This window comes from Chiroxiphia lanceolata, chromosome 3 (genome assembly GCF_009829145.1).
Source record: "Chiroxiphia lanceolata isolate bChiLan1 chromosome 3, bChiLan1.pri, whole genome shotgun sequence".
NCBI classification, from domain to species: Eukaryota; Metazoa; Chordata; class Aves; order Passeriformes; family Pipridae; genus Chiroxiphia; species Chiroxiphia lanceolata.
In genome coordinates this window covers 109,223,752-109,246,066 of record NC_045639.1, presented here as the reverse complement: position 1 = coordinate 109,246,066, position 22,315 = coordinate 109,223,752, and the positions used below count along the sequence as shown (strand labels likewise).

The window sequence follows — 22,315 nt, the reverse complement described above, 5'->3', positions numbered from 1 at the left end:
CCCAGGTAATTCCAAGGCAACCCTCATCACGGCCTCCTTTGCCAAGCTTAGAAAAACTTGCTTCAGTCTCAGCTTCGAAAACATTTCTTTGCTTGCTACGGCTCCATTCCATACATTTTTGCTACTCTTCTGTCTATGTTCACTAACTCCCTGGCAAGGTCTCTGGGGCTGTCAGGATCAGAGTAAACTGAGGGTATCACTAAAGGAGCCTATCACGTCCTATAGACCAGTTCACAACTGAAATAAAGAACAGGCATTTCACAAAATAACTGCCAAAATTCAAGTGCTGGAAGCCACAGGCAGCATATGACAAAGATTTCTCAAATTTTTTGAGGTGAAGGACCACTTTCCCTTTGGGGAGGAGGGAAATTATAAAATATCACTGTCTTGTCTCCATCTGTCCTATGATGACTAGGATGGACAGGCATACTAGAAGTAAATTTTATCTTTACAAGGCCAGTTGGCAATTGGGCAGATGTGGTTTTATTATTGCCACTATAGCCTGCTCAACTTCACCTCCCCAGTGCAGCCAAAAGCCAACAACCCACCCCTGAGGGCAGGTCACCTTCGAGACTGCCCAGGCACAAATAAACAGTGCTGGCCTACAGGACAACAGATTACTTGAGCCTAGAGAGAAATGTGCTATTCGCAATTTTTGCCACCAGAACTGGGAATACATTTGATCTGAGAGCCTCAGGCAAATCCCTTCTCCTCTCTGCATCTCAGCTTCCCCGTCCACACAGCCTTGCAAAGTCTGACATAAGACACTGCAGAAATGCAGAAAGTCACTGAGCAGAATGGCAAGACGAGGGCCAAAGAGACACGATCGCCTCAGATTTTCTGAAGATGGTTATTTATTCATTCTCACAGTGTTTCAGGAGCACTGAGAAGCCTTAACTATGATAAAGGTCCTACAGTTGCCAACTGAGTATTTGCTTTAATCACATTTGATGTTGTTCTTAAAGCTGCCTGCCAGCTTCTGGAGTCATTTGATTATATACAAGTATTACTTCAAAGCAAACAAGCAATGGATACATTTTTATTTGTTTGTTTCAGTGTTTATAAGTGATATTTTCTTAGAATTTGCAGCGTGAAGGAAATGCAGAGTACTTATGTTTGGATCTAATTTTCATGAAAATTGAATAAAAACAGAAAAATACCAGCCACCTAAGTCCTTCCTACCCTGCAGTAATTAAGTTCCCATGAAGTGAAAAAAAAAAAAAAAAGAAAAAGAAAAAAACCCTTGCTAGTCAGCCAACTTTGTTTAAGATATATTTCATAAATCAGCCGTGTTCAGCTTAAATCAGCACAAACTAACAGAGAAGCAGAAGCCTTGAGGCAACTGTTCAGACACCTAAGAAATGACAGCCAGAAGTCAAAGCCAGGGAACGAGGTTTGGTTTGAGGGGTTTTTTTTTATTAAGTTTTTTAAAGAAATTCAACTTGACTCATTATAAAGGCAACAAAGAAAACAGGCAAGATGGGAATGAGACATGGAAGCGGAGAAGAGCATTGCTCAGTTGGGGGAATCTAACACACACTGATGTGTAGACCTGGAGGACTCAAACACAAGCTTGTCAGCACTAAAGTGCTTCTGCTCCGGCCTGAGCTGACAGAAACCTCAGGGACTGCACAGCTTGTCAAACAGAGAGAGGGCATGCTGTACACTGAGTCATACTGCTCATTCCTCCCCTCCTCCTCATGATCTATTCTTGAGAGTAAAAACAGAAAGAGACAAAAGTTAGTGTCTGTTCCCGAGAAGAGTAAGGGAACAGCCAGACTTCAGCAAACCACCACCTCCTGCTGATGCAAGGCTTGGTAAAGAAAGGAAAACTATGTAACTGCAGGACCCTTGATATACACACGAAAAATGAACATCCATCCCCAAATTTCTTGACATTAGCCTAGCTGCAAAGACAGAATAAGATCCAACTGAGATTCCCCAAAATGTCTTAATCTACAAGACCACTCAGAAGAGCCACTGATCTAAGCAAAAGGGAAACAACCATCCTTAAAAAAATCAGTGATAACGTGCATTGAAATAAACAGAGTAGACTGAGTAATTTCATCTCAAGGAGAGCAATCCAGACTTTCAGTGCTTCAGCTAAATTCATATAGGTACCATTCTGGAGATGTCATGGAAAACCCTGAAAAAACTGCTCAATGAGACAGGGAAAACAATATTCAGAAACCTTCAGTGTGTTAGCTTGAGCAATAATGCAGTTTTGAAGCGCCACTATCAAATCAATAGTATTGCTTCCTTGCTCTCTGTGCTAGGCACCCAAATCCAAAGGAAATACTGCGAACTCAGAGAAGGCTGAGAGGACTGTAACAACAGTATTTTGGATGTAGAGAAGCTTATTTGAAGGCAGACTGAAGACTGGATAGCAGACTTTAGAGATGAAATAAAAATGTAAAATCATGACTAGCAGAGAGAAGTCATAACTTCAGTTTCTTTCTCCTTGGTCTCATAACAAAGGGGAATTCAATAAAAGCTACAAGTTACAGAACAGATAAAAACAAGATAGTCTCAAAAATGTCTAACCAGACTGCAGAGCTTGAAGCCAGAAGTTGTCAAGGCCAAAAAAGAGCAAGAATTGCCCCAAAGCAGAACACATTTATATGATTAAAAACATCAAGAGATTTAAGAGTGTACGATAAAATAATCTTGGTACAAGGTATTTAACTTCTGTGATAATCCCTGAAAGGTATTGTGAGACAAAGATAATTACAAACCAAAACATCATTTCTCCTTTTAGAAATGGTTTGCCTTGGGAACTGCTGGATGTAGGCACTTGATTAGATGGACCAAAAGTCTGGTAGCTCCATGGTCAGCCTGTTTTTAAGCTTCATTTGGATACGACACCTTTAGCGCTAGAAAACAGTGAATATTTTTTTCTGAAAAACACTAAGTTAAATAAATATTTTTTTAAAAAGGAACATCACACGATCTTAAATTCAAACAAAAATCACATTATCATATTTGCCATCTTCTGTCTGAGGGCACAACTGGACCAAAAGATCCACAAGATGAACAAGCTCTTCCTTCTTAATGCATGTCAGTAACCATCTTAGCTGCTCAAGAGGGTACAAAAACCGTAATATTAAAAATTATGTCCTCAAAACATATCTGATTCTCAAGAAGTAGAACTTACTTGCTGTTCTCTAAAATAATGTCTTATTTTAGCAGTCTTAAACCCTGCCAAATTCCTGTAATGCTTATAATAACAAACAATACACGCAATCAACACCATATAAAATTAGCTACTTTCAGTGCAGAACCTACAAACCAACCTATGTAAGAAATTCTTAGGGTTTTCGTTTTTGTTTTGTTGCTTGGTGGGTTTTTATATTATTTTGAGGGTTTACTCATTAGCTACACAAAATATTCATCCACACAACCGATTTTCCATTTGCAATTGATCAAATTGATCAAAAAGAAACTCAGATTGGACATCAGGGAAAGGTTCTTTACTGAGAGGGTGGTTGGGCATTGGAACTGGCTCCCCAGGGAAGCTGTCACAACATCAAACCTGCCAGATTTCAAGGAGCATCTGGACAACACTCAGCCATATGGTTTAGTTTCAGTGTGAGAAGCAGGAGTCGGACTGGATGATGCTTATGGGTCTCTTCAAACTTGAGCTATTCTACGATTCTCCACATCGCACCCTCCAGCACTATAAAACACCTGCCACCTTCCAACAGGGGACTTAGAGCCCACAACCACAGGCAAGGGGAGAGACTGTCTGTGGAGGAGGTACTGCAGCTCTGGTCCCTGCTCATGCAGCAAGGCTTTAGAAGTCTTCTCTTCCACAGAACTCTTGAATAATCTCACAAATCAACCTTCATTCCTGTGTTGGGTTTGTATGGCCAGGTTTTCCGGGGGGGGGGGGGAGGGAGCTTCTGTGAGAAGCTGCTGAAAGGTCCCCCCAAGTCCAGCAGCGCCAATGCCAGCAGGCTCCAGGATGGACCTGCTGCTGGGCAAGGCCAAGTCAATCAGGAATGATAGTAATGCCTCTGTCATAACATATCGGAGGACCCCAGGGATGCAGAGACCCACCTGCAGCCTGTAGAGGAGCCCTATGCTGGACCAGGGAAATGACCAAAGGAGGCTGTGACCCCATGGGAAACACATGCTGGGGCAGGCTCCTGGTAGGGACATGCAGACTCATGGAGAGAGGAGTCCACATTGGAGCAGGTTTCCTGGTAGGATTTCTGACCCTGTGGGAGACTCACGTTGGAGCAGGTTGTGCCTGAAGGACTGCACCCTGTGGAAGGGTGAACCACACTGCAGCAATTTATGGAGAACTGTAGCCCGTGGGATGGGCTTATGTTGGAGGAGTTTGTGGAGAACTGCCTCCCATAGGAAGAACCCCACGCTGGAGCAGGGGAAGGACTCCAACTCCTCTCCTAGAGCAGCAGCAGGAATGACATGTGATGAACTGACCATAACCCCCCCTTCCTTGTCGCCGTGGGGGAGGAGGTAGAGCTAGAAAGAAGGAAAAGGTGTGGGGGAAGGTGTTTTTAAGATCTGGTTTTACTTCTCATTATTCTGCTCTGATTTTGTTAGTAATCAATTCAATTAATATCCCCAAGTTGAGTCTGTTTTGCCCGTGATGGTATTTGGCAAGTGATCTCTCCCTGTCCTTATCTCATGAATCTAGCTGTATTTTCTCTCCCCTGTCCTGTTTCAGAGGGAAGTGATAAAACAGCTTTGGTGGGTGCCTGCCATCCAGCCGGGGTCAACCTATTACAACTCCCAGCAGCAGATGTCTTTTTTCCCCCCTTTCTGCTCTTTGCTAGTTTGCATTTGCCTACAGAGTTCCCTTCTCCACATACCCCCTGCTCTGGGGGAAGCTCACCTTCTGCACCACCAGCAGGGTCCCTAAGGAGAACACTGGTCAGACAAAACACTGGAAACAGCTGTTTTTGTGCTTGCATCAAAATTAAAACCACATGGATTTTCCACCATTCTGTTCAAAGCTGAATGTCCTGAAAGTATCCAAGTTTCCTCCCCAGGCACATGCTGCCAGCTCCTCTGAATATTGGTGGACAAGCTGCCTCAAAGCATAAGAACAGTAACAAAAGAGCAAAAGAGTGAACTGTTTTTCTTTTTGCTTTATTTTGGACTTCACAAAATGTAAAGACAGTTGTTCTCTGGTCAAAAATGGTCTTCAAGCAAGGCAGTCACCTGGCTCCAATGGAACCATTTCTTCCCCCCTCCTCCATAGTTGCCTTAAATCAGTGTTCAACAACAGAATGAGAGAAGCAGCAAAGTAAGCAAAAGGTGACAAGTAGCTGTTTTTAATATGAAAGGCTTTTGCTGAAGCATATTAAAATACTAATTCAAATGCAGGATAATCAGCATTTTTATAAGATTTCATTCTGGTATGGGCTACTTCTGTCAAAAAGCACTGCTGGCTATGTGGTCCTACTAACAGAGAAATAACTCAGATGACTTTGCCACAGACCTGATGCCACAATGAAAACATATTGAAATTAAGTATGTTATTGCATATACTTTGAATGCAAAGGAATAGTTTCTGATACAATGACAATAATGCTAATAAGTTAACACCAAGACACAAACAGCAGTCAGGTCAAATCCTTAAGTCACTCTGTAGGAAACCTAGATATGAGCTTGTTTTAGCTCAGAGTTACACTGAGACCTCATATGGTCCCTGCTAATGAAATGAGAGGAAGCAGTAGTATCTACTCCCAGCGTAACAGCAGGGAAACCAGATTGCAAGGTTCTTCTGCTAATGTGAGTTACTATAGTGTTGCGGGAGCTTTGCACTGTTGCAATAATTGCAGATTTAACAGGCCTTTTCATCCTTCTCACCTTCAAATTCTCTCTCCCTCAGAACAGCTTAGTGCTGCCATCTACTTTTTTTATCCTATCAAAGTTCTTAATAGACTAACTCACTCTCTATGACAACACTCCCTCAAGTCTTTACAGTTGGGTCTCCACATTTAAATGTAGTCCAGCTCATCGCCAGGCAAAGTTAAAACCAGAGAAAAGGAAATACAGAATGGTATCCAAAGTCCTTTTAACACTAATTTACACTTAAGCCCTCAAATATTAATAAAACCCCACAACTCCCTCAACTCTTAACCACAAGGTATCTTTTACAACCCTTGGAGATATTAAGCTAGTAAATTCAGAGATGACAAGGTGGCAAAGACATAGGTCTTTATCTAATCATCTGGACAGTTCTGGAAAGCAAATTTATCTAGCTAAGGATGTAATTCAAAGTTTCAGTCCTAGAGAATTAATAACATTCTTTTATAGGTCATTTATTTGCACAGACACTAATACTGCTAGAAAAAAGAAAATATTTCCTGGCTAAAGGATACATCATTTGAAAAAAGAGGCTGGAGAAACACTGAGGCAGTTTACTAGGAGACTTCCTGCTGCTGATCAGGCAGGAGCTAGTCTTGATTAATTCTCCATCTCATTTTTCATTGCAATTATTTTAAGGTCTGAGCAATCATTTCTACACAGTTTCCCAACCACCATTTCTTGAGGTTCTTCACCTTATTTTACACAGAAGGAAGAGTGTTCAGACCACAGCACTGCTCCTGCTCTTGTCTTCCCACAAATCCCTTGGAATAAGGGCATGCCAGAGCATCTTCTGCCTTCCCACTGACAGCACACAAGACAGGCAGTGCATCCATCCTCATTGTGAGCATCTGCCCAGAGACTGTGCTCCAAAGAACTACTCTGTAGGCTTGTATCTTTGCCTCCCTTCATCCCAACCTCAGCTCCTTATCAACCTCTGTGGATAAGGGCCAGATTCTCAAAGAAATCACAAAGTCTCTCTGTGCCCTTCATCTGAGGTGGAGGTCTCTGTGTGCTTCACCCTAGTAAGGTGCAGCTTTTGACCTGAACAATCTGAAGTAGAAAAAAAAGTTCTGTATTTCATCATTATCCATCCTAATGGCATCAGCTACTTTTGGCAAGCAACAGACACACTCTGGAGTAATTGCCATCTTCATCCAGACGGCCACAAACACAACATGAAGCCCTAACCACAGGTCCAAGAGCTGCATTTACATTGGGATTCCAAATTTCTACTCAAATCATTCATAGCATTCCCATGCGCATGCAGACAGTGTCCTGCATAGGGAGGAAGGTTTTTACCCCTGCTCTACCTACATGTCTCAGCACAGATGTTCAGATCCCTGCCTATGTTTGGAGTTTGGTCTCACGTGACCCCAGGCTTCTGCTGAGGCTGCAAACAAGTCATGGGGGCTCTGGTGGAGTGAATATATATGTCCACAGGGAATTAATTGAAGGGAATTAATCACATTTTATGTGCTGTATCAGGCTGATGAAGGTCACACATCTGACCTGGGACAGCCCAACCTTCAGCACTGATATCAAGTTCAGAAGGAAGAACCCTGAAAACTGGCAAGAACAGGTATTTTCAGAAGCATATTTTTTTTCCTTCCTGCAGAGCTTTACTTCATAATGGAAGATGGATGAGGAAAAATTAAAAAAAAAACAAAAACAAAAAAAACAAAACAAAACAAAAACCCAAAAAACCACAAAACATAGGTTTTAAAATAAAAATTCATTTCCTAGCTGTCATTCTTGGATTTTGCATATCATGCCTTAGCATTAACTGCTGCCAAACACAAGACGTCAGGTCCATCTGGCAGATGTACACTTCCCTGGCTGCCAAGTGCTTCCTTTAGATCCAGGGGCTTCACTATTAAGTATATTCACAAATTCCAGCCTCCTAAATGAGTAGGGCTTCTGAACAGCAGCCTCTGCTTCCGAGTGCCCTGGAAAAGGGGAGAAAGGGTACACTGCAATCATCCAGAGCATCTGCTCTGCTTGTGTGGTAGAGAGGGCAGTTTCCTGGTAACCGATGGCTATACCAGTTGTGGGAGAGCTTTAAGGAATTCCTTTTTCTCCAGATTATCCCTCAGTAAAATTAGAAAGTATTTAGGAAGCAGAGGGGAAACCCAACCATTCAAGCTGACATCATTACTTATTTACATATAAATACAGCCAGGAAATAAGCATATGTATTTACATATAAACAAAAAAGCTATCTGCACAATGTTTCATATAGTGCTTTCCCATCCAATATTTACTACTTTATTCATGACTTAAGAAAAAAAACTTTTTCCCAAGAAACTGGTGATAAAATGCCCTCTGGTGGGCGTGACTGTGGACCTCTACATCAACAACCACCTCCAAAATAGTTCAGAGCCTTCAATATATTCTTGGGATTACTATTTTTAATGGAGTGAGACAAAGCACACACTTGCTTTCCAGAAGAAACAGATACACCCCTGACTAGCAAGCCCATGTTTTACTGCTAAGTATCTCTCTAGATTAGAATCATCTCAAAGTTTAAAAAATCCTATTAAAATAATTTTAGGAAACATGACATGTTTTAATGTTCATTTCACCTTTCTAGGATACTTTTTCCTCTTCAAAAATATGTAATTAAGAGAAACAGAAAAGGAAAGTGGCATTAGGTTCTGCTTTGCCTCAGCATAACAGAATCTTTGTCGACTGAAATGGAGAAAGGAGGGGTAGAAAAGAGCAGCATTTTTAGAGCTTATGAATCATTTCTGTCGTGTTAAAGCACCAGGCACAACTAGGAAGGCAGCTCTAACTGTACAGGCAAAAAATAACAGCCCTTGTTCCAGAAGAGTTTATTGGCTAAACAGAAAAAGCAAAGATGGAAAAAATCCCCCTCAAATATAAACTGAAGTTAACAGGATGTGTTTTACCCTGCATATGCTCAATAATTGTGGGTGGTGCTTTCACTAATCTGAAAGGGGATATATCTAAAAAAAAAAGAGAGCTGAAGGTCTAAGGTGCAGTGACAGAAGAGAATGCAACAACTTGGAGCAGAGTACACAAACAGCTACTCTGAGAATATATATATATATTTAAACCAGACTGCTTCCAACCAAACTGAAGGGAAGAGCCACCAGGCAGATGGGACTGCAAAAGCCTGACCCTAACACAGCCAAAAAAAGCTGCAGTTACACACAGAACTCAAGATGACCCCACATAGTTTCTAGGGACTTTTTCTTTTTTTTTTTTTTTTTTTTTTTGGTGCAACAGCAAAGGTTCAGAGTTGCAGCTAAATAAAAAGGCAGAGCAGAACACTCATGTCACATGAAGGAAAATAGAAGAACTGCACTGCTTTCCAGAGTTCCTCAGAACATCTTTGTGCTTCTATTTCGTGCAGGATATGGCACTTTTTCTGTTCACCAGGATGGTTAGAAATTTGCTTCCAGCTTTCTCAGTACAATTTGCAGTTAACTGCTGCTTTATGCCAAGAATATTTGCAACTTTGATCTATATGTGGAATGTGAAGCATTTCTGTCTTTTTATAGATGTTTCTGGGCAACAAAACTTTTCTTGTGAAGTTGTTCTTGGATATAAACAATCATACAATTTAACATTCATGCCCTCCTTTTCTGCCCTCAGAAAGAAAAACAAAGCTGTCACAAAACATTCATTTATTTGACATGTGCCCTTATCTAAGTCCTGCACCCCTGCTCTGTATAGAGCTCCTTCCCTCTCTAGTGGCAGCCAGGCCACATATCAATGGGTAAGCCTGCTCAGGGCTTGGCTCACAGTTTAAGATTTCTCTTTGCCCACCCAGAGATTCAGAGTTACATTTACAGTTTCTTCTGAAGACAGAGGCCAAGGGTTTCACACAGTAATGCTGTCACTTGGTGTTCTACTGTATAAGCTCTATCACTGCTTCATGATCATCATTCTGGCAGGCATCTCTGGGCATTATGTTGACTGCAGCTACAGTGAAACATATTTGTCTTATTAGAGAGAGCAAGCCAAGATTAAACGGTCTATTTGTGCGTGCAATAGTTACATGCACAATGCCCATGCTCCTAAATTTATGCCTAAAATTAAAAGTAACAGTTTATCTAGGTAAAAATTAGTACTGACATTTCTTGGACCTTATCCTGATGGTTAGTCCTGGGGAGGTGTTTTTTTTTCATCTTTCAATTTTCTAATCAAGAAGATAGCTCAAGGTTGTACAGTTCTGACTGCTGTTAAATTCATAATTTTTATGTAAAAATAAGGTGCTTCTACTCTGTTTTTAGGGTAAAACTATTCTCTTAATCTAACTTAGAAATGGCTATAGTCAAATTCAAGACATTATTGTTCTACTTAAAACCATGAACTGATAGATTCTAATTTTACAAGAGAATATTTATACAGGACAGACTCATAATCTGCTGTCAGATGTGACATCATTTGAGTAAGTACCTTGAGGAAATTTGAGCCTGTTCATGTTTTTCTAAAGTTGAATAACTGCCTGATAAACAGTATGGCCGGAAAATAGGAAGGAAATAGTTAACCAGGCCTTCCGCTCAGATCACATGCGGCAAAAGTCTCATCAGCCCACTGGCTTCTCCAGATGAGAAGTAGAGAGGTACCTAATGACCTGATTAACCATCACCTCAAGCAGTAGATGCCTGGGCTCACGCTGCACCCAAATTTCCATCATAAATTAATGTTTAAGCTTCTCAATCTGATTCAACTGGATGTCAGTCTTTATCTTAAACCAGACCACATTAACTGTGACATCAGAGCACTGCAGCTGCATGAAGTTCTTTGAATAAAGGTGCCAGCATGGCACAGGGGGTTGGGTTTTTTGTTTTACTTGTATTATTTCTGAAATACAATATTTCAGTAACTTAGCTGTTGCAACAATAAGATTTGTCTAAGAACAGTTTTTAGAAGGCTTGAAGAATTCTGCTGTGAACTGTTCAAGTGTGATATTGAAACAGTGAATTTAAGGAAAACTTGCTTCAATTTCTTTTTTAGCAAGAACATACCCTGCACACACACAAACGGGCTTTCAGAATTTCTGAGACAGAGGAAAAATGAATAAACCAAAATAAACAGTATTATGGCAGCAAGTGAACCACAATTCTCCTCTTCATTTTTGACTGCAGTTCTGTATCCAAGTACCACTTTTAAAGTCAGTCCTGTATTTTGGGGACTTCAGGCAAGCCTTATTGTTTCCTTAGTTCCTATACCATTTCTATGTTCTGCTTTTTCCTCCGATAAATAACAACTCAAATATCAGTCACAACTTCCCACTGCCTTTTAGTTCACAGAGAGATAAGGTTCTGATGTTGCAGAACTCTAACTGCCCGGAAGTTTAATCATAAAATTACACACTTTTCTTCCAAAGGAAAAAAAAATGTACTAGGACATAGGCTTTACTTTTGGGGATTTGATAAACTTAAAAAGAAAAGGTAGAACATTTATCTAATATTTGCAGGATACCAAACATAACTTCATTTAACTGCACAGATTTGGGTCAAGGACAAATTTGGCCCATTCTATAAATAAAGAACTGTGAGGGCAAAGAAGAAAAGAGTTATTGAAGCACCTGGACTGTACAAACCAGAGACCAGCAAATATTGTCCTCCCCCTCTCTTCCACTTGCTGTCATCTACTGAGATTTGCAGACTTTTTCTTCAACCTCAAGACCTTCACAGTTGAATTTCACAAGTGATTTGTTCCTCAGGGTAGAGAAGCACTGTGCAACATCAGATACATATTGGAACATGTCAGCTCCACAGGTGTTAACTAGATCAGGATTTGGTCCACAGTTCAGTAGCTCTTCTGACAATTCACACATCAAGATCAACTGAGAGGTTCCCCAGGAGGTCCCACACAGCCACAGCCCACGCTCTTATGTGCCACAGGCAGCTTTTAATCAAATCTCATTACATTTGTTTGCAGTCTTAAGGCTCAGACCTCGGAAAGCAAGGAGGTGGTTTTCACTTTCAGTCTTGTACAAAGATTGTAAGGAATAAAATGCTGGCACAGACAACCAAAGCCTCACGAATTCTGAATTTAAGAATGGGCAGAAGTGTAAATGAGATAAGAGTTAACACATCAGAGATAAAACCCAACTTTCGTTTACGTCTATGTAACATTGATTTCTATTAACTACATATGTGTAACCGGGGGCAACATTTGATCTGGAGCCTAGTACCTTGATGTCCAGCTACTGTGCAACAGAAGCAAAAAGGTAACTACAAACATTTGATTGATGTTGCCTGCAAGCAGGGCATTGCAGAAGGCCCTACCAGCAATTCATATTGACAAAGTCAAGATGGGGCATGGGCAAACCTTGCAACCAGAAGTAATTGCACAAATATTTGGAGTGTCGCTAAAAGAAAAAAAAAATTATGACACTGGGGAAAGGCAACACAAATCCACAGACCAAGAAATAAGCTTCTACATGCAAATACATGCAAGCTTCTCCCAAGTTAATTCTCCTCTTAATGGAATATTGATTGGTATGCTCAATGTTTAGAAATGTGAAACAATGTGGGGGAGAGAAGGAATGGAAGACACACTCATAGCAGTGACTTTTGTTTAAATAATACATACTTTCCTCATATGATCAGCCAAAAATAGCATAATAAAGAGGGCAGTGCAGTATATTTAACATTTTGCCTTGTCTTTTATTAGCAAGTCTGTCAGAGATGGCCTGGAACTGTTAGCCATGCACTTTTTGCGCCCTTCTACAAGAAGAAAGTACATAATTTCTCACAATCTCTCACCATACGACATCACTAGTACATCTGGTACTTCTCTACTCCAAACAGGATGGACTGCAAAGCGTCTGTGGTAGTATAGAGGCTTTTCAGATGTCATCTATGTCCTGGGATAAAAAGTGACAATCTATCAAGCTGTTTGTGAAGCCGAGGGGAAACCCACTGTTTGGGGGGAAAGCAGAGCAGTCCAGAGCCACAAAGAACAGCTGGCTAAGCTTTATTGCATTTACTCCTATTCCAAACTGAGAAGGGAGAGTGAGGAAGAAACAAGTTACATCTGTGAAGTAGCTATTTAAATGAACATCCCATTTTAAAGAAAACCCTTAAAATATAACCAATGCCATAAAATCAAGCAGCCACTTACTCCAATCTTCCAGAAATTTCTACCCACTCCAATGACTACTGCCACCTGTACAATTTCAGAAGAGTTTCTTCTGTCCTTTTCCTTCTGTCATTCATCTCCTTCTGAGACATCCCTTATAGCCTCCAACTCGTTTTACTAAAACAAGCCATTCAAGAACAGGGTAAAAGGAAAAAAAAAATCCCAAACCAGAAGAACCAATTTCCAGTGCCATCAAGAGTTCCCAGCCCTGACAATCCGAGCAACAACCTCATGCTAAACAGTTCTGCTGATCCGTCCCATATTAAGGATATACTTAAGAAGAGAGACACCATCAAGAAGCCATTTCATCATGTATAGCTCGATACAGTTGAATTAGTTTATACAATTTACGTACACGTATATTTTTGTGCTTTGCTGCTCATACTAAAAACACAGGAAACCTCATATAGAATTAGCAGCTTCTGTCCCCTGCTGCCTTTCCAAACCTTACGAAGGGTTTAAGGAATAAGCTCAAAAAGGCATTGCTTAACTTTATTCTGCAGCATTTCATATAGTTTCAAAAGCATTTTCCAGACATTTATATACCCGACAACATTTTGTAATATGAAGTGTTCCAATTTGGCATTGTTCCACCCTTGGCAGGCAAGAGACAATAAAAATCAAGAGTAAGTGAAAAATGAAGTTTTTGAAGTGTACAATATGTTCGGAATCATCTAATGAATTCAGGTGCTCAACAAGCTACAAATCAACCAAACTTTGCAACACATATAGATTTCAAAGCCCAGGTAAACACAGCTGCATCCTCTTTAAAGTTATTCCACGTCGTGTGATTATTGCGATGAACTTCCTGAACTCCTTCACCTCTCCTTTTGATCTGGGATTTACCTGTGGCTGGAAAAACTAACGGCATTTAAATTCTTCTCCCTCTAATTAAGGGAAACAGCATGGTTAAGCCTCAGACTGAGAAAAGAAACTTTTCTTTGAGTAGCTACGGTATGCTGCGATCTGCAAATCCACCACCATTGCTTTTGCAGACCAAAAACAAAATCCTACAACAAGGTCTGACAGAGCATATCTTAGAGTAGAATTATCCGATTTAAATATTAATTACTCATCAGCATGGACTTTAAGAAGTGTCTGAAGCAAAAGCCTCTAAATCACACACTCTAAATCCAGGATTTCTAATGTCTGCATTGTCATGCGGATCATGGTTGTTGGGTGGGATTTTGGGAGGGGAGGGCTTTTAAAAAAAAAAAAAAAAACAAAACAAAACCAAAACTGAAGACTGATAATGAGCCTCTTTCCAAGGTTCAAAAATACCAAGAGATGTATCAATAAGAGTCCAGCTCAACAAATTAGGCACATCTTGAGTTTGTGTGCTGTTACAGGACACTGTTATTGGCTCAGACACCTCTGTATCAACTTGAGGGATTCTTCACAGTATCTCTCAACTACATGGACAGTCCGAACACCATGACACACCTAACAGTTTTTAGTTAACAGCAATGTTGCAGAGGAATTTTATCACTGGCAGATTTTTTTGCAAACTGCTGCACTGAAGGAGTTCCAATGCACGCCTTGAGATATAATCTGGTTCTCAGTCAAATTGCATACTACCTGTATTTATGTAGTCCTAAAACTGGAGGCTAACCCAAGAAAAAACAAACCTGAACAGAAACCCAGGTATTTAACATCATACATCACATAGCATATCATAATGGACAGCAGGGAATTAAGCAAAAACACAAATCACAGAATGCTACAAAAGCAACATTGAATTTATTTTAAAATGAGTCTTTGTCTATAGCTTCAGCAGATCGTTTCACAGAATCAGTATTATTACTGGAAGCCAGCACTATAAATTACCTGAAATTTAGGACCATCAAAAACTAAGTGTTTTTCTGATGTTAATGCCAATTACGGCCAAAATCCACATGGAGAATATTTGAAAACCTAAATCTAAGCATCACAGATAAAAAGAACCAAAAAAGCAGGACATAAAAATTAAGCAAAATGGTCCCATGTTTCACATATTCTAATCCACAATATAAAATTATTTATGGAAGAGTGTGACTAGGAATTCAGTTACTGTCATTTATCAGATGGTCAAGACAGCACAGAGGTAACTGGTTGCATAACAACAGCACTAGGAAGGTTTCTTGGGGCACTGCCTGTACCAGGTCTGGTTTCACCGTAACAGGTAAACGATGCATATTCACACCCTGTGAAGCACGTTGACTTGTAAAAACCTGACAGAAAGGCGTTCCCGTAAGAGATTTCTCATCTATATCCCTTTAATGTTTCTCTTTATAACTGAGGAGGAGTTCTTTGTACTTCTGGTAACAAAGGAAACGTAGAAGTGACAGAAGCATGTCAAAGCTGTTTATGTGTCATACAGCCTCACACTCCAAGTTGCTGTTGGCAGTTTACTTCTTGAGAAGACAGTCTTCAGCCTTCACATAGGAGCTCCACCTTCCTACAAGTAACTGTATGGAAGAGTTAACTGCATGAAGGGATGCTGAAATCCTTCCCCATACTGTGTAAGCCAAAACAAAACTAGAAAAGAAATCAAAAAAAAAAAAAAAGTGACAAAGGGTTAATACAATAATTCAGGTACCCGCAGGTATATTCAAGGTAACAGTATCTAATTCATATGTTTATGGGCTTTAGGATATAGGTTTTACACAGTTTCTTCTGTGAAGAGGTGAGTACATTAAGAAAGTGATTAGATACAGAAATCACGGAATCTAATGATATTGTGCCATATCTGAGGTTATTAAATCAGCATACTGCAAGAACAAATACTGCAAAATGGAACATCTGTGGAGGAAAAAAAAAACCTGAAGGACCAAATAAGTCACAAACCCATGCTGAGATTTTAGCTAGCTAAGTGTCTCACGGCACAAAGAATTAGTGATCTGAAAAAGATGTGGACCTCAGTGTTGCACTACGAAGTTGAGGCTCTGCAAAAAGAGCAGCTTTGGGATCAGGCCTTCAGGTGTCTGGGCTCCCTGGGTTCGTAACCTTTGGCAGCAAATCCAAGTGCATCGATGGAGTTAGTGGACAATCACTAAAGAACTTCAGTAATGCTATGCTCAACCTAAAGAAGGGATGCTAAAAAAATTAACAAAAATATTAAAGACACCAAAACTTCAAAGTGCAGCAATAAACTCCTAACCGTTTTTAAGATTAAAAAATAAATTGCACAAAAGGGCTATGATGTAAGGTATAAGGGTTAAACAAGATGGGACAGCCTGGAATTTCTCTCTCTATTTGTAGATCCAGGGGTACCTTTTCCTCCTAATGCTGTGTGTGAGTTTCCACCACAGCACACAAAGGCTCTACACAGAGAAGCTACGGAAATATAAGAATTTTTTTTTGGCCCCTTAATCTTTTTCATTTCTTTTTGCTGTGCTTCAGAAGAACTGGGTCCATCAGGTTTCGGAACTAAATTAAAAGGTCAGGAAAACAAGTAGGCATGGACAAGACTGAATTGCAGATGAGCAAGGAGGAGCAGAGAAGTAGCATTGGGATAAGTGCCAACAACTGCAAATAGTTACGGTACCGATTCTGGTGGCTGCTCAGGCAGTGCTGAAGCCGAGCAACTCCCTGTGACACCAGAGATCACAACCTGGGAGAGAGGGACGCGTGGGAGAGAAGCAGCATCACTGGAGAGAGGATCACAGCAAATGCGGGCATAATGAATTCTCCTCACAAACACGCACTGAAAGTGATAGCACCAGATACAGTGCTCAGTAAAGTCCCCCTCTCAAAAAAAAATAAAAAAATATCACATTTAATTCCTAGATCCATGCCTTCCTCTCCCTTCATTGAGAAGATTTCCAGCCAACATGCACACTATATAGTTTTTATTATTGTTTGAAGAAGAGCAGCAACCCCAGCAGTATGCTAATCTAGAAGCCAAGACAAAACAGAGGTGGGTACTTTCTTCCCTCAAGATTTCTGCTTCAGAAAAAACAAATGCACAAGGGTTTGTTCCTGCACACCAACACTTTTTGTTTTGTTTCAGCAAGACTTTGACAAAATCTAATTCACTGTGTCATGTATGTAATATATTGGGTACCTGAAGTATGACCATCACTCATTAGAAATGTAATTAAAAAGTGACAAAACTAGATCCCCCCCTCCCCGGCATGCAGATGAAAACCAGTAACCCTGCCTCTATTTGTAACCATGACAACTATAGAATATTTTATTTCGGTAATATAATTCACACTGAACATTTGCTCATAGGTTTTGTTGTTAAGAGAAAGGTTGACACACTGTGCACACATTTTATAAGCTACCAAAGACAACAAATACATGAAAGTCAGGCAGTTTGAGACCAAGAGCCCAGGTTGTATTTCAGAGTTCATTTAAGACCCTCTACAGTAAGTGAAATGAACATGAACAAAAATTCATCCAAATTAGGCGTTACAGGTCATTACTTGCAAGCCAACTGCTTGGTATGACGGGATGTTTTTCTGCTTTTAAATAAATCACAATGATACCCTCATATTTTCAAAGAGGTAGTAACTCAAACACCAAACTTTAATTTTCAATTAAAATACCATAGGAATTATTAGGAAATATCAACGTAAATGTTATGGAAAAAAACATCTGTACAAAACAAGGCAATGAAAAACGTAGTTTACATATGCTGGCTAAGTCTTATTCTGGATGGGTCACTAAATTATTTGCATAGCTCCCATATTTCATCTTAAATTGAAGACAACTTCCATAAATACACACAATGAGAACAGGTTATAAGAACAAAAAAAAACCCCAACCCTGCACATTATTCAAAGAAGATTAAACAACCTCCTGAGCATAACTAAAGTTTGACGCAGATAAATGTCAGAGTAAAATATTGCTGTACTTTATTTTTCTCCACATGGAGAAAAAAAAGAAAGCCATTCGCAGTTTAAGCCAGAAGACAACAATATTAGAAAGACACACTGTTGCTTTGGTTTGGAGGCAAACAATAATAAGAAAAAAAATTAAGCTTGCTGGAATATTATCCCCTTTCTCCCACAGATCATATCTTTCAAGAAGGATTTAAAGTTTCAGCAGATTGCTAATTATAAGAAACAATAATACTGTTATCTGCAGTCACCTTAAAGCTACAGTAGTTTGGGTTTTAAGTACCTCAAAAGAAGAGCCTGATAAATGTGTTTAAATCGGTGCAAGAGACTCACACGTGCCTACACATACACAGTTGCTCAGCTGTTTTAAAGACTATCAGGAAACAGGAAGTTTCTTCATTTATCGGAAATATGCTCTATATAACCTTTCATTTAAACAAGTAATAAGCCTGCAGCAAACATGTATGGCTTTTTCCTTCATTGATGGAAAAGTGATTAAATCCCCCTTAATCTAGTTACCAGAACACTCTATTTTTTTCTCCGCAGTTTTCTTATACAATAACAAAAGATAAGCAACCAACTACAAGGCCAGGGCTCCGTTATTTTTGGTGGTGGTGAGGAGATAAATCTGTCTCCAGCGTTGTAGGAATATTTTCAGTTTAATAAATGAGACCAGAGGAGAAAAAAAAATAATCTCAGAGACGATGAGCATACACTGTTTATGAAGTGTATGACAAACACTACCTTCCATCCCCAGAACTCCCTTCCTTCAGATCCTTCTCCACCCTCCAGGGAGGCACAGGGACCCAAACCCAAAATCCCGGGGACCACAGACCTGCATCCTCACACGCTCGACAAGGACAGCTCGCCACATCCACTCAATGTCAAAAAACAAAGTAGCTTTTCCTTCCCAGCCTAAGCGAGACCTTCCGAAAACCGGTACCCAAGGGATGCGCCTCTGCGCTCTGAACGGCACCAAGGCAGCACTTGGGCTCAGAGATAAGTTAAAGGAAAACAACCCAAAAAAAAAAAAAAAAAAAAAAGCATCAATGGAAAAGCACAGCAGCAGCCAAACAAACCTCACACCGGTGAGGGCATGTCACCAGCGTGGGAAACGTACGAAGTGCTTTAAAATATATATGTACACATATATACGTGTGCATATATATTTTAACAATATTGCGCCGAGAAGTTCCTCGTATACATCACGCGTGGGGATACAGAGAAATAAGAAAGAGGGAACGGGAACGCATTCCAGGCACAGGGAGAGGACGGGGCTGGCCGAGGCGTTTGGGAAGCAGGCAGGGAGGGAAGCAGTCTGCCTGCGGGGTGCGCGCCGATCCATTCCCAGCCAGTTTCGGGGCGGCTCCGGGCGCGGGCCCGGGGGTGGGATGGAGGATCCACTGGGACAGCCGCTCCCAGCACGGCGGGGGGGTCCGCGGGGACATCGCTGCCCCCGGGGCTGGGGGAGGGGGGTTCGCGCGGCCGCCGCCGCTCCCCGAGCGAGCGCCCGAAGTTGTGGGTGTGCGGCGGGGCAGAGGACCCCCACGCCGAGACGGAAAAAAAACCGGAAAAAACCCCCAAACCCATCCCAGCAACATTCCGAGGGCCCGCTGCCCCCAGCATGGCACCCCCCGGGCAGCGGGAGGCACGCAGGAAGTTTTTAATGCGGGCAGCGAGCGCAGGCGCAGGGCAGCCCCAGCCCGGCGATGCCCCGGCGCGGCGGCTCCGCGGGCGGGCGAAGGGGGCTCCGCGGGCGCGGGGGCAGCGCTGACCGCGCCGCTTACCTCCCTCCGCGGGGGCGCAGGCGGCCGCGTCCTCAGGCGGCGGGAGGATGCGCGGCGGCGGCGGGAGGAGGAGGAGGAGGAGGAGGAGGAGGCGGCGGCGGCGGCTTGTGCATCGCAGCCCCCGCCGCTAACGCAGAGCCCCGCGCGGCTGCGGGCGCCAGGAGCCGCGCTGGAGGCCGGGCAAGGAGGCGCGGCGCGGCGGCGGAGGCTGCTGCGGAGCCGCGACCATGCTCCCCGTCTGGCCGCCTTCCCCTCACCTACTGCCCGCTTTAGCCGGGGAGGGAGGCGGCCTGGGCGCCGGGGCGAGGGGCGGGCCGGGCCAATCGCAGCGGCGGCGGGAGGAGGCGGTGGAGCCCGGCCCGGCCCGCCCCGTCCGCCGCGCCGCCCCCGCGGGAGGGAGGGATGGAAGGGAGGGAAGGCAGGCAGGCGGCTCGGGGCCCGCCGCCGCCGCCCCACGGGGCCGCCTCACCGCGCTGCCCCCGCCCGGGCGCAGGTGCGGGCGGTGTCGCCGCTGCCGGGGCCCCGCGCTGGGCTCTCCCCGCGGTCCCCCCGCGCACGGGGGGAGAGCGCGTTCCAAAGGTCACCGCGCTCCCGCTCGCTGCTTGCGGGAAAGTAGCGGGTACTTGGAAAGAAACACTGCCCCGCTTTTTTAAATCATCCCTCTCCCGGGGGAGGGGGGCGTGATCCCAGGCCTCTCCGAGTGCACAAGAGCGTTGGAATACGTTGGTACCATTTTCCCCCAACAACACTCTTTCTCTTTTTTTCTTTTTTTTTTCTTTTTTTTTTCTTTTTTTTTAAACTTTTTTGTAATATCCATCGTGTCTGGAGTCACTAGAGATTTTCCCCGTGGAAATCTGCATCTGTCTCTCTCTTCTGTATAATCTTGTATCTGCGTGTGCGGCTTTGTAGGGATCTCTCTGATGTGCACACAAGCTGCATATGCTGTAGTTTTAAACATAGAACACTTTGTCTTTCATATTTCCTGTAAGCATAAAAATAAGCTTAATCAACTTCTTTTCTCCTCACTTTGCCAGTTAAAAAAAATAATGCATCTATGCTCCAAAGTGTTGGAAGTGAGGCAGTTGTGCCAAATGCCAGCAAAGAGAAGGAAACACACAACCCACAGAAATAGGAAAATCCATGTTTTTATTGGAAAAGGGACACATGCTGCCCAATGCCTGGAGGAAGCAGGGTGCAGCACTAGCAGAGCAATTTCATTTTCTCTCTTCCCAACCTCCCAAACAAATGAAAATACATTATTGCAGTGGACTAAAACATTTCTAAACTGAGCCATCATCATTAATATTAGAATGCTTTTAGCCGAATATGGCCTCACACTGGAACAGGCAGGCTCTGAACATTTTTGTTGTTAATACATCGTGGATTAACACTGAAACCTCAAGTCCTGTACGTCGCAGTGGACTGTGAGGGTCAGAAGTTCAGAACAGTTTAAATCTGAATTATTTAGCACGTGCACACACGACACACTCTTCTGATTTCCACGCAGAGTTTTTTTCCCCCCCTTTAGTTTTCTCCCTTTTGAACACAAGAGCCCCACTCGGTGTTATTTGCCCTGGTGCGGTGTTATTTGCCCAGCATATATAGTTGACCCAGAACCCGACGAAGCCGGTGAGAAGAAGTCTCAATGGGACTGTTGACCTAACAAGTAGCATGTCAGTCTCCCGGTGGCATTTGAATGTTCTTGCTGCGAATACTTCAAGACAGGAGAGAGCATAAAGCAGAGATTCTTTGGAATCCTTAATTAGACACAGTGATTTTGGAGTGCTGGCTTCTGCCGCTATCCTCCAGTGCCTAGTACTTTGTTTTGTGACCTTGAGGTTAAGGATACCAACCAGCCCTGTTTATTTTTAATAAAATCTTACAGTTATATGAGACAGTTCTAGGTTTTATTTATTTTTAGCATAAATGCTTCCATCTTATCTGCCTCACAGGTTTATAGTAAGGATTTAGCTAATATTTGGACAGCACTTTTAAGCTATGAAGCTCTGTATGTCTATTATGCTGACCATTTTCTGCATTTTTCATTTTAGGAAGGTACTTTTGTACTCTTTCACTTCAGGAAGACAGAGTTGAAATCTTGACCTTAGTTTTCCCTTCAAATTTTGCCAAATATCTGATTTACAAATGCTGGCATAGGGTCAGATTCTACATTCAGTTACAGGTAGTGAATTTAAAAAAATTTCTTGATCCTCAGTGACTTTATTCTAGATCTAAACAGGTTCAACTCAGAACTAGTGTCACAATTTCATATTCATGAAGAATAAGCATTTGATTACATTGAATGTAGCATTTTACATTCATTTTCTTGGTCACATTTTATTTTAGTAACTTCAGTAATTTAAGAAGAAATTGCCTTTTTTTTTTTTTTAATTCCCTTTTTTCTCTACTTTGATTCTGAGAAAAAGGGGGGCTGCAAAGTAATTTGGGAGCATCCTGCTCATTATGCAGTGAAGTAACAGTGTGCAAGTTTTTTAAAAATTAAGAATAATACTTGGGTCTGGAGAAATTCCCCAGCGCCTGGCAAATTATTCCTGGTACTAGAAAAGATCCATTGCTGCTCACATGCTTTCTCAGCATTCAGGAAATCCTGTCCTCCTCTCATTTAACCTGTGTTTCAAAGGAGGAAAACCTATGTCCAAGTAATAACACTGAAAATAAAGATCCTTAAAGTGCTAAGGAAACAAAAGATCTATTTCCGGAAAAACAAGTATACTG

The 22,315-nt window shown here is 42.0% G+C and overlaps 1 protein-coding gene across 4 annotated transcripts in view; it reads right to left on the bottom strand.

Moving 5' to 3' along the window:
- KLHL29 (kelch like family member 29) overlaps positions 1-19,919 on the bottom strand; it is a 391,640-nt gene extending 371,721 nt beyond the window's left edge. For all 4 annotated transcript variants that reach the window (XM_032682682.1, XM_032682681.1, XM_032682684.1 and 1 more), the window contains exon 1: positions 19,580-19,919. The gene's annotated coding sequence lies outside the window, so the exon portion shown is untranslated. The remainder of the gene's footprint in view (positions 1-19,579) is intronic.
- Positions 19,920-22,315: the final 2,396 nt, after the last annotated feature.